Raw genomic sequence first — 18,734 nt, 5'->3', positions numbered from 1 at the left:
AAAACTGATAGAGACACTAATTTTAAAGCAGCATACTACAAATTCAGTGGGTTATTGATGTAATAACACAGCTAAACTTAACCATTTGCTTCCAAACTAATGGGTCAAATTCCGTTTATTTTGATTTCTCCCAAGATTCTGAAGTGCCATAACACAGCAAGATTCTGCAGTTCTTATCAAATAAAAGGATACAGTGAAAGTACTTTGGGTGGGAACAGACTCACATTTGCGTGTCAGGTGACATATAGAAGGCATAAACTGACAAAAACATACGTACAAGGAAGCTGTAAATCACAAAGCTATTGGATTCAAGGAGAGAGAGCGGGCTAAGAGAGTTAATCAGCTTCCATCACCCATCACCCTGCTCCCATCCTCTGCTCTCACTCCCTCCTCTTATTACCATCAGTTGGCGTAGTGCAACGCAGCAAATGGCACAGTTTGGTTGGGATCTCATCCTCTGTACAACTTCTGCAAATCCTACTTCTTTAGTCCAGCATTACTTTAATCTGTTCAAGCATGCATGGATACTAAACTCAAACCACTCTCCCTCAGGTCTGTATACATAGCTCACCACTCAGTTGTGTTACTGCAAAAGACCTTCTCCTGTTCTTTGTATTTAGGATCTTCCCCATTTGTCATTTACTTTTCAAGCTCTCTGTCCTAATTCCCCAGATACTGTGAAATGTGAGCAGCCCTGGTTCCATACTGATGGTCACCTCTGCCTCCAGTTGCTCTGTGCAGTTTCTTCTTTCAGATCCTCTCTCTTTCTTCAGCCATTTGCTAGATTAGTCTTTGTTAAGCACATCCTCTCATTTTGTTTAGTATTTTTGTCATCCTTTCTTCCATTCTTAATATTCAGTTTCTTCAGTCCTAATTTTCAGAACAATTAATGTCTACTTATCTGACATCCTTCCCTTCACATCAAAATGCATGGCTTCTTTACCCTATCCTGTCAACATTAGTGTACAACTTTATTCATAACATCCAGTATCTCAGTCTCTGATACAACCTGTACCAGAAAGCATGCATTCTGAAGCAAAGGAATCAACTCACCATCAGGCTTTGCACCCATGCTCCCAATCCCCAGAGAAAACAAAGGCTATGTCAGAATGTGCCATGTGCTTGTTGATTTTCCGTTCATCCTGCCATCACCTTCCATGACCGAAGTAGTCCTTTTTCCTTCTTAAACCTGGCACCCATATCCCACAACACCCATTGCCCCAAAGCACTCTGCTTATCTAGCTTCTTTACAGACATGGCACTTGACAAAGCTTCCTTCCACCTCTGTGCTGGTAAGCATAAACTTCACTGTGTTGCACCACTTATGTTGTACAGCTTCCCCAATATTACCATATAGAAGCTTTACTATGTATATGGCTTTTGTGCCAGTAAATTATTTACTGTCTCCCACTTTCACTAACAATGCTACAAGCAAGTGGGAGTATAAACAAGAGTTTTAGTGCTTTGACCATAGATCTACCTTGCTGTCAAATTAAATAGGTCCAAACCTGAAGAGAAACTAGCACTTTCTTAATCTTCCTTCAGTTTTCAACAATTCCCTTAAGCTTATTCCCACACCACCTGTAAAACACAATTTTGTAAGTGGTTTTCATACACACTACATGGACAGAAATTGAAAGGACTTAAAAGTTAACTTGAAAAGTCTGCATTGAAGTAAGTCTGAAAAACTTTTATCCTCCACAACTGATGAGTCCTTCTCACAGTCACAGTCCCCATAAAGGCTGGGGTTCAAAACTTGAGCACAGAACTCTCATTTTTTTTCAGTGCTATTTTTAAACTTAATTCCTTTATCATGCATATTATGCTTTGCTATGTAGGGAAGCATAATTATGGTTATGTCTCTCAATATGCTGTTTCTGACCAAGACTTGCTATGCCATAACTGCATTCTGTGTAGATAATCACATTAAGCTTTATGAAAGCTCTCAGCTTATTAAAAGCCCCTGCCTGGAAATGATCCCAGCTCCAACCTGGAGAGAAGGGCTTGTGCTAGGTCCACACTCAGCTCCTGAAGGCAGGTCTGGGCCCTCATCACTGCAGAGTGGGAAGGGAGAAGCAAGACACCACTGAAATACAGTAGTGCCATGCAATGCCTGGGGCTATGGGAGACCTGCAGTGGCCTTAGATGAGAATGGGATTGTTTCCCTCATCTTCTGTGTTCCTTAAATGAGCCAACACCCTAAGGAATAGTTTTCCAGTTACCTCCTGGAGCCAGGATACAACGTCCCAACCAGCAAGGCACCGCTGTCATCAGGCTTGGCAGACAGGCACAAAGCCTGGTCAAGAAGAGATACTCCAGTAAACTCCAGCTAAAGCCATGACTTAAACCTTCCCCACAGTCATATCAAGGGACTGAAGAAGGATGTAAAGAGGCTCTGGGTCCCCAGGAACTAGAGTCACCTCAGCAGTGAACACACCAGGCAGGAAGGTCAGCAGCAGAGCCGCAGCCCACAACCCTGTACATATGTGGAGGGGACAAAGATGATTACTGGCTGAAGCAGCTTGCAGAGGCATCAGAAAACCCTGTGTTATAACTGCACATGAAGTTTTTAAATGCTAGCACTTTCATGTTGTCAACAAGTCTGAATCAATGGAACATTCGACTCAGAAAATTTAGTGCCTTGATCCTGTGTTCTGATTTACACATGCAGACAAACATACCAGGGACAGGATCCCAGTGAAGACAACAGCATTTTGTGGGAAGTCATGTGGGGCAGAGTACAGAGCTGGATCCATAGCTTCTCTCTATAAAGGGGGGGGGAAGGGGATGGGGGGTTAAAGAAAAGAAAAAGAAAGGGGAAGGGTAAAAACATTCTGAGCCTTAGTAAAATAACACAATGAGAAGGCTGAAAGGCATTTATTCATAGTGGAATTTTCACTGTTTAATTCTTGAGAGTACTGGTGTTAGTCTCCCAGCTATCGGAAAGCAATTTTGTTCGGGGCAAGAATGATTTTTGTTGCTTGGTTACCTACTTTTTATTCTAAAAGAGAAAACCCATTGCATTGTTACATAAGCAGCAGTGTTACATCCACCATGGCAAAAACATGACACAAACCTGCCTGACTGATAGAGGGGCTCCTGAAACAGATTTACATGAAGAGCACAGAGTCTGTGTTGATTTATTCCTTTGCACACGGCTTTGCTCCAGATGGTCTGGAAAATGCTCTAGATGTAAATGCTACAGCAGAATATGCTAGTAATAGACTGTGGAACCTCAGAAAATTGTTTGGTCTCTCCTGCAAACGTAAGATAGTTTAACACAAAATAGACTAACATGCAGCATTATCCTATCCCAAATGCCCCCTGCACATCAGGAGTAAACTTTCTTTCAGTGCTATTGCTACCTATTAGAATAAAACAACAAAACCAGCTCAGTGAGAAAGTGTTATTAACAAAACAAGTCTTCCTTGCTTTGTCTTTTCTGGTTAGACAAACCACTCATTGCAAGTTAAATGGCTGCTTATTTATCGATGTAGAAGGTCTGTACACAAAACGACATATAAAACTTGGTTTGTGTCTTTATCATTAAATGCAGGGAATTAAATACACATGCTCTTCTCTTCCCTCAAAGCTCATGGATCAGTGAAGGGATTTGGAAGCTTGGTGTTCTTCCTGCCAGGTATCAATATAGCTCTAGATAACACAAAGCCTGTTATGCAATGCTATTGTAGCATAACCCCATTCACTTCTTCACTTTTACCTTCAGCATCATCTCTGTGAACGTCCTGACTTTGAAGAAGAAACAAAGAGTTAATCAATACCAAGAAAGGTTGTTCTAGTATATCCAACATGATCATGACAGAGTAAAAGAAATGAATGAAATGGCTTCCTTCATGTAAGTGGAATCTTTGGATTTTAATAACATGAAGGGAAGAGAATTCTGCTTTATCATGAGACCGTTACAGTCCTCACCTTGGAGATACTGCATATTCAAAGTTCAGTCTATGTGCAGCCTGAATAGTGGCATAAAATTCAAGGGAATATCAGGTTTCAGTAGATACAGTTTGCTTCCAAAGTCTGAGAAGTTAATTGCTGAGGAGTTAATAATCTGAGGAGATACTTTTACTTATAGCTAAAAAAAGTAAAATGTAACATCATAGTGAAGTAAATTCCTGACTGATTTCAGGAGTGATGACAAGAGAAACATGTAAAAACAAACACCACGTTTTTCTATCCTATTCTTCTCTAAAACTGACTTAATGACTTCTTCAGATCATTAATGAAACCTTCAAAAATGACCATCTTCTCAGTCCACAGCAGTCTTGAGAGCCACAGCCAGCACATCAAGTGCAGCCCTTAGCTTACATTAAAGGTCTGTTACAGTGTTTAACATACGCTGTTTAAAAACCAGTTTACTGTAGAACAGACAAAAAACGTCCTTTCTAAAATGGAGTGGGGTTTTTGTCTTGAAATATTATGTGACAGTAGGTAAAGTCCAGACAGAGGAAGGCTCAGAGCAGCAGAAAGCATGTAAGAATTGCTAAGTGAAGACTGTCAGTACATCTTTATGACGATATTGTCTTCTTTGTTACCCAAGTAGGATACTTCTAAAACAACACATCAGGAATGATGAAACAGATGATGAAGTAGTTTTACCAACTATTCTACAGAAAATATCTAACTTGGAAGATGTCAAGTTACCACAAGTGAAAATTTTGCTAGGAATCTTACCTCTTGACTTAGGCATTCGGTTTGCTGAACTGGGCACATTATTTACCAGATTTCCCTTTTACTGCTTTACAACCTGCTCTGTACTTATTGAGTGCATATTTTACTTCACTGCATTGAATATGGTGTTAATAAGGCAAATGGGATTTGTGTTTGCTAGAGAAGCAAAGAAACTGGCATCTTAGTGCTAGCAGTGAAAGGACAGCAAATCCAAGAGCAGTTTAGTGCTTTTGATGTTAACAGATGAGCTCTCTTCACATGACTTCTAATTTTAGCCTATTATAAGGTTAGATGAACCTCAAACCCACACATATCTACCTAGCTATAAAGAAAAGCTGCATGTACTATAAATTAATGCTGCACAGTATCAGTATTATCAAAGGCTCATTACACAACACTCACTTCTGGTCAATCTGTATTTTAAGAAGTGGTTACTATTTAGTTTCTAGGAGGAAAACCAGGCATTCAATCTGGCTGATCCTGCAAGCCATTCATGTTTGGCTTCCTGGGATGAAACCCAAGCACAGCATAGTGAAGAAGGCAAGGCAGTTAAGATACCTGAATATTTACTCTTAGTTCTTATTGTGTTTTTGTCAGACACGAAGCAAATACTCTCAAAAGGAACTGTGCACATGCTGTTCTGGCATTCTCTTGAAGGCTAATAATGCTACTTTCGTGTTCTGTAAGCCAGAAGCAATTTTACTTTAGTAAATGTTGCAGGAAGCAAAAAGCTGACTTCTGCTATTCCTTGTTCCCTTGTAGGCATGTTCTGTGACCACTGGTCATTAACCATTCCATATGTGTCTCAGCTCAGCATTGCACTTGAAGAATTGCAGCTTCCATCTACTGGTTTGAACATTTCTCACATTCATTAGTAAAAGATGACCCAGCAGAATATTGTTTCCTATGGAATTAGAAAGACTGAGTGTCAGGCTTTATGGAGAAGAGAAAGTCCCTATGGATAACAGTCATTTCACAGTAGTATGTTGTACAGGTACATTTGCTCTCAGCAGGGAAAAGCACTAAAATATGGGGAGTTTAGCCAGTGAAATAAAGAATAATAGCTATTCATAATGTTCATACCTTGGTAGCTGGTAGCTTGTACTCTGTAGGTGAAAAAACATAAGTTATGTCCAAAAGTTATTAACATATGGTTGCAATAGTCGTGTGTGAAACTACTTCTGTCTAGTGCTATCACATTCATTTCTTCACAGTGTTTATCACCCCATCGCACTGGGGCTCTTACCTGAGTCAGATTATATTGCAACAGTAAGTCTCTAAAGAGATGAAGGTTTTCCCAACAGATCAGTGCTGGGAAAGGAACAGCACTTTATCACTATAGGAAACTCTAAACAATGATAGAGGTAGAGTTTGAGTAAGATACAGAATAATCTGTAAACATTGCCATCAGTGCTACAAAGATAGGTGATAGATTCCAGTTTATCTATGACCCATAATCTTTCTGTCATCAAAGCAAATATATCCCCTCAGTTTTCTCTTCTGCTTTCAATAGTTCAGTCGGGAAGGCAGTAAAATGTACTTAAACACCCTCCCTTACCTGTATGAAATAGCATGACTGAGTCTGTTATGTCAAGTTTATTTCCTCTCTCGTTGTCTGTCCACGACCATGTCACCCATGATACAGCATACTTTAAATTGGTGTCTGATAATGCTGTTATGTGCTTATGCTAGTCAAGAAAACATGGAAGAATTGCACTTCATACTTGGAGCAGAGGATACCAAGGTTTGCAATAATCCTGTTACTGGAATTCTTTATGCTCTCAAAGTGGGAGATTTAAATGATCATAAAAAAATCGCAATATGTAAAGAGATTCTCTGTAGAAGTGTATCCTAATGGGAAGTTTTACTTGCTATAGCCTGATCCTACTGGTCAGACAGCTGAGACGGAATTCATTCTGAAAAGCAGAGGGTAAGCATTTCTGACTGATCAGCCCAAGCATTCCACCTTTTCTGTTTTCAGTTCCTCATACATGTCACTGACAATCTTACAGAGAATGCTGTGTATTTGATTAAGTATATTAAAGCTGTTCCTTTCATTTTCCCACATAATTTCAGAGTATCTCTGTAAAACCTAGGTGTTTCCTCATCATTAAGTAAAAAAGACAGAGTTGATAAGCAAAAGATACATCAGTTGATAAAAATGTTTCACATGATGAAAATTAGCAAGACACAAGTGACTCAGTCACACTAGGATGGAAAACAGCATCATGTGGGTAATCTCAGAACATCTATTGTGCGGAACAGGGCTAAACTACACTGCTAGGAAAACCTGAAAGCAAAGCAAGAGGGAGACATGTATTTCTTGCAGATATACTTCTGGGTTTAGTTTATTTTAAGAAGATCTTTTCAAAGTGAACCCGCATAAAACATACATCAGAATGAGCAGATTTAGATTAGCTATCAACAGATGTCTCCAAGGCAAACAGCCGCAGAACTCCTCCAGAATGTCTCTGGACACCTGTAACTCGTGGTTGAACAATAACGAAGCCCAAATTAACACAGTATGCTGCCTGCTCTCCCTAGCACTGCAAGCCTGGAAGCATTTACAACTTGAATCCATTGTTCAGTTACAGCAAAGAAAAGAGTCTCCAGGTCAGCATGGATACATCTGTTCCTAAGGACAACTGCAAAAGGACTGGCTACAGCTCCCGTCTCAAGACCTGCCAACTGAATAAACAAGTCTTTTAAAATGGATTGCTTGCACTGTATGGGCTGGCTTCAGCTGGTACTGAATCTTCCTTGCTGGGTGTAGTCCAAAACATAAAGTTAAGTCCTGACTTGCAATCAGGTGATGAAGAGGTAGAGAACGGAGTCAGTATTTCCTTGACAAATGAAAGCAAAGAATAAGCAGCAAATGAGTTTTCCAAGGGCACAGTCATTATCCAGTGGGCATGCACAATTCCAGACAGTCTTAATAACAAGATTTCCTTTCCTCTCTAAGAAATTATCAGTTAAATCTATTTCAATTTTTAACTGATGGGGAAAGTTCTCTTAACCTGATCCATAACCACAAATGCTTTAACTGCAGAAAGTATCTGCTACTGATTCACAAGGAATTAGTACATTATTAAACTTAAATGTTACAGTAGCTTTCAAAACTGTTCCTGAACTTACAGATTTTTGCAAAAAAAGGCTTTGAGCTGAAATACAGTATCTATACTGTAAAAATTAGACTTGTATTTGCTTTTTCCTTGAAACCCAAGTGGACAAACAGCACCAAGATTGCATGCTTGCCACTATCACCACCAAAGAGAAGCCTGCACCTCCCCCGGGCTGCTGAGGTCTGACTATGCTTAGCTGGAGTTCTCCATGCACTGGGACACAGGCATAGTATGGATCTTGCAGGAATATGTTGCAAGGAACTATCTAACACACAGAGGACCTAAGTGTCAGTCGCTTTCAGCTTTATTTTCTCTGCATTACACAGGTTCCATAAGCACCATTTTCAGTAATACCTTCAAAATTGCCCTTGGAAATGCAATATATTAATGCTTAGATAAATTACTTGAGGGAATTCCGTGATCCTAAAAGCTTATGCTAATACAGACCAATTCTAATTTCTATGTGAGTCAGTGTGGCCTCCCAAACAGGGAGCAAAACTGCAATAAAAAGGGGAGGGTGTTGCACAGTTTTTAATCAGAGTTTTCTGTGAGGCTTGATCTGCTAACAAACATCTCATCGCATAAGAAACACTGAAAAAAATCAAGATATGCAAAGGGAGAGAGAAAGAACATATTCCCTGGTTTGCCTGAGGATTCAAGTCTTGGATAAAGTGTAAGTGGGAGCAGGCTGCTTAACTTGCCCACATTGCCATATCCTCAATAAGCTTTCATAAAATGAGGGAGAAAAGGAAATATCTTTCCTTCTTTCCTTCTCAAGTATTTACATAATACCCATTGACTTGCCTGTATCCAAGAGCCTTAAATACTTATCATTAGGCATACACCAGGAGTAAAGCAATGATCTTGATAAAAATTGAACTGTACAATTCCGTTTCTCAGTTTTCTTAGTTCTCCAGTTCCCCTCCATTCATACTGATAAGATCCGTATCCTATACAAGCTTCTGTCTCCCTGTCAAGCTTTCCTGTTAGAAAGTACCTATTTTCTTTTCAAAATAGTTATTTCAATTGTATAACTCAGGTCATCCTATCAGGACACGCTACAACAAATAGGTTTTTTAGTTACAAAACAAAACCACATATAGCTGGTTGCAAAATCCCATGGTGCAACTAAAAACATACATGGAGGTGAATCTAAATAGCTAACACACTTTCAACCAAAACCAGTTTTGAACAACAGTTAAGTCCACTTTAAGAACAAGAAGGTGGAGCTTACTAAGAAGGGAGGTTGCTGATGGTTTATATTCTTCGTCCTCAACAATTCCCTGATACCACTGTCGCTTCCCAGAACTTAGGCACATAGTAAGATACAACAACTCTCAGAGACAGATACAGTTCTTAAAGAAAGCATCAGGGAACCACCACTACTCATTTTACACTGAGCTGCTTCACGTGGGAATCTCAAAGAGCAATCCTGGAATTTGGTCTGGATCTTTGATTACAAAACTGAAACAGTTTTTAACGGCCCTGTTTGAGCACAGTTCTAGTGATGAGTGCCACAGAACAGATGGCTACATAGGGGAAGGCAGCAAACTCTGCTTGTCTCTAGTCTTATAACTATTATCTTCCTGATCTGCCCGTGATATTTTGGGGTTTTGTCTAAGGAATTGAGTACTAAGAGTTTAAAGATCCATGATGAGAGCCAATACACATGACAAGGGCTGCCACAGCTCCGATATCCTGAACAAGAAATACACAGGTACATACAGACCCAATACACTACATCAACAATGAACCTGGTATGTCGACTAATAAAAGCACCGTACTAAGAAAGCAACTGCAGCACATGTTGTGACAAGGTGCACTGCACACAGAGCACAGCCAGTGCTTCCTGCATACGTTGAGCTGATTGCAGCCATGCTATTCTGCCTGCCTGTGGGAAGGATTGTCACTGTCTGACAGCCCTGAGGCAGCTAAACTACTTAATAGTGCTGTTTCCACAGCCCAGTGTCCAGCAGCCAGGAAAATGCAGTCACCTGCGTAATAGCTTTGCCTGTAAGACAAGGATTTGTACCGGAAATTCAGGCTTCAGGAGGGCACAGTTACAGTGCTCCACAAGAGGAGAAACGAGTGGGGAGGAGCCACATGACAGGAGTGTGAGGCGGCAGAAGATGGACAGAGAAACAGATAAAAACATACATTTATATTCCTTCTATTTCAGAGAAGCTGCTCAATCTTTAATGAACAGGGGTTTTGGTTTGAGAATAAAAGGGCATTCAATGCACATCAATGCTCTTCTGAATTAGTTTTTAGGTTTCTTTCCAATGGCAAGTTCTGAATCTTACAGAGCTCTATCTGTAGCTCTATCTCTAGCCATTCAGTTGAAGAAAAAGAAAAAAGTCAGCCTGAAATGTCTCTTAGACTTTCCTAATGAAACCATGTACCAGCCTTCAAACAGATTTATAGAGTATGTCTAAAGACTTAGTAATACAAATTCAAGAATGAATGTTTTACTGAAGATAAATACGCACTCGAGAAAAATCAATTCTATTTACCTTCTTCAAAGGAACAGATTCAACAGAACCACCAGTTACGGGTAAAAGCCAAAGAGGGCAATGCAAGCAAGACAGAAACTGATGAGTGTTTAACACTAAAGAGCAGAAAAGCATCCTCTCCCCCAAAAAGCCCTAACAAACCAAACACAAAACCAAAACCTTAGTAACAGCTAAACCAAATCTTAGCTTCCAGTTATACATATCTTACTATAAGGCCTGCTGCAACAAGCCAAGTAACAGAAAATTGCTAGGGCAAGCTAACCCCACCATCTTGGAGCATGCTCTTCTCAGAGATGTAAGCACTAGGCACTTCCCAACAAGATATATCAAGCTATGTTAGAAGTGTCACTGGTGCAGGACATGTTGCTCCCAGCTTCGGGGTGCTCCTTCCCCTTCACCAAGCTTATACTCGCTTTACTCATGGTGATGAGAACAGTTCAATATTCCCTCTTAACCACAATGTTCTCTCTAATTCAGCTCTACAGTCACTTTGGATTTGTTTTTTTAAGTTTGGGTTTTTTTTTAAAGCAATTACCAAATCTGGAATGCTGCAGAACCTATGCCTGGGACAAACACAGACCTCAGTCTTTTATTTCATGCTGTTGTCCTTCAAAGCGGTCATCAGTAGAGTTGTCTTATTCAGGTTTTCTGTTGAAAAGAGCAGATTGCTCCTACATAACAGTACTGCATAGCTTCTAACAGGCAATAGTCAAGCTTGTAGCCAGTTAAGCTTTTAGATTAGACCATCTCTTTTAACCTCTGATAAAACATGAGCAAATCCAATGTCGTCATGAGCCAGTAAGCTGGAATCAAACTCTCTAGTGAGATTGCTGGTATTCAAACAAAAGAAGAAAACCCGGACTTCCAAACAACTAAAAGATTAGTTTCGATACAGTGGTAGCAACGTAAAGAATCTGGGTGCTTGAACAGCTTTTTGGGGGAAAGATCGGCCAGTAGGACCAAAGAGATGCTTACTCGAACCTGCGGGAAGAGCAGGTTAGCCAGAGGTTTGGTGCTTCTTATAATTAAAAGCTCTTCATGGTCCACTATAAAACACCAGCTCATTACTTTGTACTTCCTGCTTGTTTTCCCAAGGGATCCTGTTACTCTGAAGCCAGCCTTAGTTAACAGTGTTTCTTTCCATCTGTAAGCTCCTCTTAATAGATACGAGTACTAACTTTGTTTTTCCTTTTGGTAATAGCTTAAAGCCTAGAGCAGAGCTCTAGTGAAAAGGCTGAGGAGGCCTCACAGAGGAAATCCTCAGTCTGTCGGGCTCTGGTGACACTCCGTGTTTTTGGAATATTTCGCCATCAGTCACATTCAGAATCACATTACATTGCTAGCTTCCTTCCCACGTTGCACGCCACTTGAAGAGGTGGTGATCTCTAAGAACAAGCCTAGTAAAAACAATATTTAAGACCCTCTCAGTTACAGGGGTTACATATTATAAGTGCCACCCATTTATAAATCACATTTCTGCTGCCTATAACTGGCAAATCCAGCAGGGATTGCTTGTTTACAGGCTACTGATCCAAATCTGTGTTTCGGTGAAAAAACAAAATTAAATTGAACTTAAAAATGCTTCAAATTGTGACTGTGCATCACCACTGCGCTCAGTGAAGAGTGGTTTGGGGTTTTTTTATTCACTGGAATGGGCAGTCCTACGTTGCAGCTGCTGCCCAGAACAGCATAGGTTACCATCACATGGGTTCTTTCTTGCCTTTGAGAGCCACAATTTATTAAACTTCCTCACAATACTGTTATTGTAACAGATATTTCTACTGCATAGTATCTCCTGTATTTGGAAAAAATAAAATCAGGGATTATGCATTAAATTGAACCCTGTGATAGGTTTTTTTCTGTTATCAGTGAGCAGCAGCAATCGTAATTGATGGTAAATAAAAGTCTTTGCAGAAAAATGCCCTACCTCCAAGGCTGTCGTGACTCAAAGGTATTGTAAGAGGAACACCAAGGGGTCCTTTCCACTCCAATTCTGTAAGTAATAAACTGAAGTGATAGGTAAAGAATTTCTTTTGAGAATATTAATATATTTCCTTTCCATATAAAAGTCTGTGACAAAACTGGAAAATTAATCTTGTTTCACATAGAAAGCTTATCCATATGTCAAACTAGCCCGTAGAGAAGAATTCTGATTCTTTGCTCATCCAAAAATACCACCATTACTAGAAAACATGAGAAATCCTTCATTGTTTACCCTGCCTCAAGATAAGAAGTAAACTGTGATATTTTTATGTCAAGATTCTCTCATTAAAACATTTCTACCCTTTACCAGAAAGTTATGAAATAGATTGTTCTCTAAGGTCTTGTGCAGGGAAGGTGGGAGTGGGATCCAACTCACAAGCTATCATAAATTTCATCATCCCTCCTTCTGGAAAACAGTCATTTAAGTGGGTTGTTTCTCCTTTAATTAGAATGTAAAGGGCAGAATTGAGAAACTGTGGCACATTTATCACTCCATATGCCAGTGTTAGAGATACTCAAGCATTTTAAAAGATAAATGTGTCATAAGTGTTTAGATTAAGCTAAACAAATATTTTCATCCTGTTTTAAATCAAAGCCGCTCTGATCATGAAAAGGTGTTTTTCTCTCTGTCGCTTTTCACCAGCATTTACTACAATCACTGTGTTTTAAAGTAATTTTAGCCTGGGTTTTTTTTCTGCCCCTATAAAGTCAGTTGTGTCTTAACAATACCCCTTCGATTCTATTTTATTGTTTTAATTAATGGCCTGCATGATTCACCACTTTTCTCATGCTTTTAGCAGTCTGTCCAGGCAGTCTTTTAAGCTGTCAATGTTTTCCAGCAACTGGTCTGTTATGGCAGGCTTAAGATCCTCTTCAAAACCACTTCTACAATTTCAAACCGATGTCTATTTAGACATAGGTGATATCACTTTTTTTAGCATAGGAAGAGGAAATTTAATAGTCTCTGTTTACTGAACAGCTCTGACTCATCCTGTTCAAGCTGTCTGTGCTCTCACTGAGGTAGAGGCATTCTGGAGGGGAGGAGTGTGAAAAAGCAAGAGAAAGCAAATGTGATGGTGTCGTTAGAGACTGTATTGCAAATTATACACAACAGGGAACTGAATTAAGATCTTAAATCCCCAGTGTTAAGCGCTGTATTTTGCATGTTCAAAGAGCAAAACCATGTGCTGACATCCTAATTGGTACTTTATAAAGGAAATATACAGAGGAGAAACAGCATCGCTTGGATAGGAAGCTAAATACTTGTTCTGCATCTTCTCACAGGCCTGTCTGCAAGCAGAGTATTTATGGATTAAAATATGGCATACAGACATGCTAGCCAGTTATAGAACACTTTTGGTTTGCTTCAAATTTTGACTGAAATTCATTTCATTATGTCTAGCAGGTAAAAATTTAAATGTGTGCTTTACTCTATTGCTCTAAATAGCCTCAAATCCAAATACATCATTGCCTGTATACTACATCCCTCACAAAAGTCAGAACATCAGTATAGGAACGTGGCTAGAAGTGACTTGTAATACTTTCTTTCAGAAGTGTGGGTGGTCTCCTTCAAAAACACAACAGGACTTGGTCTTCCAAAACCTGACTGCTATAAGCAATTCTGCAACACTCCCACAAACAGCTCAGCCCTGCGTACAGCATTGGCTCAGCCTTCAGAACAAACTTCTGAGTGTCAATCGCACAGCTTGTCAGATGGAAGTGAAAACAGTGTTTCTACCCCATCTCACCCAGTTCATTGCTGTAGACTGCCATTTAGCTTTCCTTTCAGTACTGTAGAAGATGGATGGATAGAAGATGATTCAGATCACAGAACAGACAAATGCTGATAAGTGCACTAGGAAGAAAATCTTTGGTATTTCATTGCAGACAAAGCATTAACTTGGTGAAGCCAGGTTAGTGGCCTAGGTTCCAAGTGACAGCATTCCTAATTTCAGCCACACTAAGTCATTAAGTAGGATTTCAGATTACAAATCCCTTTGTTTTTTCATTTACTAACTTTGAGCCACAAAGAAATTATGGCTAATGAATTAACATTAGCACGGCAAATAAACCACCCTCTGATTTCTAACTGCTGTGATAAGGATGTCTGGAGAAGGCCATACAGCCTCGTGAGTTACCATACTGATTCAGTACTTCCCAAAACCACCCTCTGGGAATACTGCCGATTTTTTCACTCAGATTTGGAGAAATGCTGTAACTTGGCACAACACTGTTTTTCCCATGCTACTCATGGGAATGGTGGAGTAGCAGAGCCTGTATTTCTGCCTCCAGTTCAGTCTTTTGCCTAGATATCTTAGGACTGTAGCTAAACTGTGATCTCTGCCTGCACTTGAGCTGGTGGAAGCTGTGAAATTGCAGTTTGTGTAGTGCCAAGCCCCAAGATAAAATCTCCAAAAGCAGGCCAACAATGGTCTGGTCTTCTGCAAGCCCAGAGCAAGTAGCATAACCATGGGAGAAATGCCTTTTAAGATTTATGTGGTGAATATGTGCCTTAGAAGAATGTCCTGCAGTCATTCTAAGAGACATCCCCTCAAGGGGAGAACCAGCCTTTAAAAAAGTGTCCCGCCTGAAATGCATGTTTGTTTCCCTTTATTCGGGGTGTGTGTGTGTGTGTGTGTTTGGGTTAAGATCAAGGCAAAACTGATGCACTAATTCGTTATAAAGTGGATCTATCTCTTTGCTGTCTAAGATTCCCATACACTTTGATAAAAGGAGTATATCAGAGTACATTAGCTCTGACTCAGCATGATGATAGACATCGTCCCAGCTCAAGGTGCTAGCAGTGTAAAGGGAAATCCTTGATTATCAGTTCCAGAAGGACAAAAAGACCAGTAGTAACTTGGCAAAAGAAAGAATTAGGCCCAACAGAACCACTTTCAAGCTTGTTTAGAAGCACTGTTTAACAGCTTTCTCAGCTCTCTTGCTGCTATTCGCTATCCCACACTCCCTGTGGGAACAGACTAATGAGCCTCCAGACAGGATACCTAAGTAATGAAAGTGTAAGAAGTTCCAGCGGAGTGACTAGGGGAATGCTGGCTTAGTTCTGCATCTGCCCTTTTTGTAAGAACCGTCCCTGATAACAATCACTTCCTTCAGAGTTGTAGCAAAATCTCCATCTCTCATAACTACATTTTCTCTCTAAGAATCTGCAGTATTGCTCAAAAACTGTTTCATCTTATTAGTGCTAAGCAATAAATAGATACGTAAGTGATCAGTGAATCTAGAAAGATCATTTTAGTCTGCATGAGGTTTCTCTGCTGTTTATGTTAGTGAAAAGAAACTCTTCTAGAAGTAACATAATGAAATTGTCAATACTGATCTGTTATAAATCCTGCTATACTGACTGCACCAAGTTCTTGATTCTTGCCCCTTATGCACATATCCTCTTCTATCCAGAATATATTTAGTTGTAGGAAAATAAGTGCTGTAGGGCTGCTGGGAAAACCCTTGATCTTCAGCTATCAAATGACAAACAAAAGCTTTCCAAATATTTGTATAAGTACACAATTATATATTAATACAGCTACTGTCAGAATGAAACAGCAGGTTTTTAAAGTGCTCTGCAAAGGACACTGATTTTGAAATTATAGATCCAGCACCTAATAAAGACCCATTTAGTTTCTCACAGAGCACCAGAAAGACCTGGAGTTATTTTCATCCTTCTCTTGGTGAGTCACTGCTTGTGACAGCGAGACATTGTGCAGACTTAGTGTCTTTATGAAGATTAAGTAGTCCTATGAAATGCAGTTAGAATAAATTTGTACTTGTCAATTTGTAATTACATTCAGAACAAACTTTACGTTAACAGCAAAATTACAATCTAGAAAGAGAGAAATACAGTCTGCCAGGTGATATCTGTCCAGTTCATTTCCCTGTAGGACTAGGCAGAGATTCAGAAGACAGCATTCCTTTCTGATTCCAGCAGCAATCAATTTATGCCCTGAAGTAAAAAATGGTAGCATGCAAACAGATGCTAGGGCTGGCTCCAAAACCACAGGGTTATCTGGCTCGTGTGGCTACTGAATCAGGTGCACCTCACTGGCTCCGTTGAAGAGAATTTCTCAATAATCCAGTAAGCCAGCAAGCGAGGTCTGAGCAGGAAGAGTTCTGTGAAGAGCAAAACAAACTCCTGTTTGCTGTTCCTTAGATTCGAAGACTTGAGGTTTGGGTATAACCTACAGAATGCATTGCGAAGGTGAGGACAGACATGCAGTTCACTCAGGCCTCCACCCTTAGATTTCTTACAAGTCTTAGTCTAGATATTTAAGATTGATTTATTTTTGCTATCTGATAATATTACTTGTATTTCAGTCAAGTAACTTAGCATTCATCTTACCTAATGTTCTTCACAAGGCATAGCATAGACGTCTACGGTCAGTATGAGGTACCACTACTAGTATTGCCACTTTGTCTACTTTTTGACTTGATTCTGTTCACCACTTGGGCAAAAAACCCCACACCAATTTCTTTAGACTTTCTTTTAAGGACAAGTTCCCACCAGAAAGCTCCAGCTTGGCTGTTCTGCAGTAATCTGGATGTTTATACAGGACACACTGCTACAGGATTGCCAGTGCTGACATCCATGCCTCTTGCACAGATTAGATGTACAGGCAAAAGACAGTACTTCCTCAGCTTTCTAAAATAGGTGATTCAATCTAAAAGCAGCACTCGAAACACTGTTTTGTCTGATAGTGTTCACCGTACAGCAATAAAGAGTGCTCATTACTATGCCCAGCACACTCTGTTTTAGGGTAAACTATTTAATTGCCCAATTTCCTCAGGAGTTCTGCACTACATATTAACACTACAGTGAAATGCACATGCATGCAGTAAAATGCATTGACAATGTTCGGAGAAGGCTTGAATTAGACATGGTCAGGAATTTGCCAGAACAAATTGATCAGTCTGATGGCTGTGACAATGGGCAACAGTGTGAAAACCGCTGCTTCCAGTCCCTGTTTTATCATTCTCCCATATTCGAAGGTAAAGGCCCAGCCAATGGCCTGGTCTGACCAGCTTCTTAATGCATTTCATTCTGTGCAAATATTCATGATTCAGAAAGATTTTCTGAGCATGAATTTCAGGTACTTAGACTCTTGGCAGTAGAAATACTTACACAGAGCTATACAGTTCCAAAAGCAACAGCTGTATGGAAACCTCTCCCAAACCTAGACAAGATATCAGCTGTAATGGCACTCACTTATTCATTATAATGGGAGACCACTGTTTCTGGGGAGAGCACAGGTCTTAATATGTATACAATAAATAACCTGAAATATTTTCTTACTCCTCTTAAAAGTGTTTTTTAAAGTCTTAGCATTATCCCAATGAAAACCAGGGATTTTTTCATCCAAAATTCAGTAAAATGAGTGTTTCTGTGACCAACTTTTAATAAACTCAATTTGTACTTAACGCACATGCAAGATTTTTGTTTGCTCATACTCATATGTGGTAAGGAGAATATTGCAACTGCTAAAGGCTACAGACAGCATTAAATAAGAATGATAAATACTCCTGAACTTGTTATGTGATTGGTTTTGCTTAAAAATGAATTATCTTCAATTGTAAAGTCTCAAAAAATCTTTGGATCTAACCCAAGTTTATTCCCACCCAGATGCTCCAACCATGTTTGATGGGTCTAGAAAGAGTCGAGAGAGATTAGTCTCTTATTTCCTTCAGAAAAAGCTAAGGCAAACAGTCCTTCATTATCTTGCCATAGTTTGCAGTCTATTCTGATGTTCCCCAAGGAAGCTGTAATATTTACCTAGAGCTTGTACCAAGTATGCAAAACACTGCCTGTTAAATTGTTTACTAACAGAAACTTACACTGTGTTCATCATCATGGATAGGAATGTACAACTGAGTGTTTGAAGTGCCCCTGTACTCTATTCCACCACCTTAAGATTCAAATTTACTAGGTACAGTCTTTATGGTCTTTCTCCTTGGATCTTATAGAGTGGCCAGAGTTCTACTTGAATTTCTACAGCATTGGGGTTTGTTTCACTCTAGTTATAAGCAGTTGAGTATCACCTGCATACCAAAATACTTACTGATCTGTGTAGTCTGCAATACAGGTTTGCAAACCTGGATAGGAATGCACAAAACAAAATTCCTACTGAAAACAGGAGTGCAAGTTACTTGAAACATTTCAAGAGAACATTCTGTTTTCTATTGTGGCTTACAGTACTCTTGTCACAGTTTACTTGGAAAAATAATGAAAGCATTGCACAATGGAAAATACATTTGCTCTAGCATGCAAGACATGTTTAATGCTTTTACTGTCTGACACATCAAATGAGAGATATTAAATATGTGCCAAGCATCAGCAGAAAGAAAGCACAAGTGACAAACATAGAAGAGGAGGATGGAAAAAGCACTGGGGTTTCAAGGATGTGGTTGTGCATTT

Source organism: Psittacula echo (assembly GCF_963264785.1).
Source record: "Psittacula echo genome assembly, chromosome: 9".
Taxonomy (NCBI): Eukaryota; Metazoa; Chordata; class Aves; order Psittaciformes; family Psittacidae; genus Psittacula; species Psittacula echo.
Note: the sequence above shows the minus strand (reverse complement) of the source record.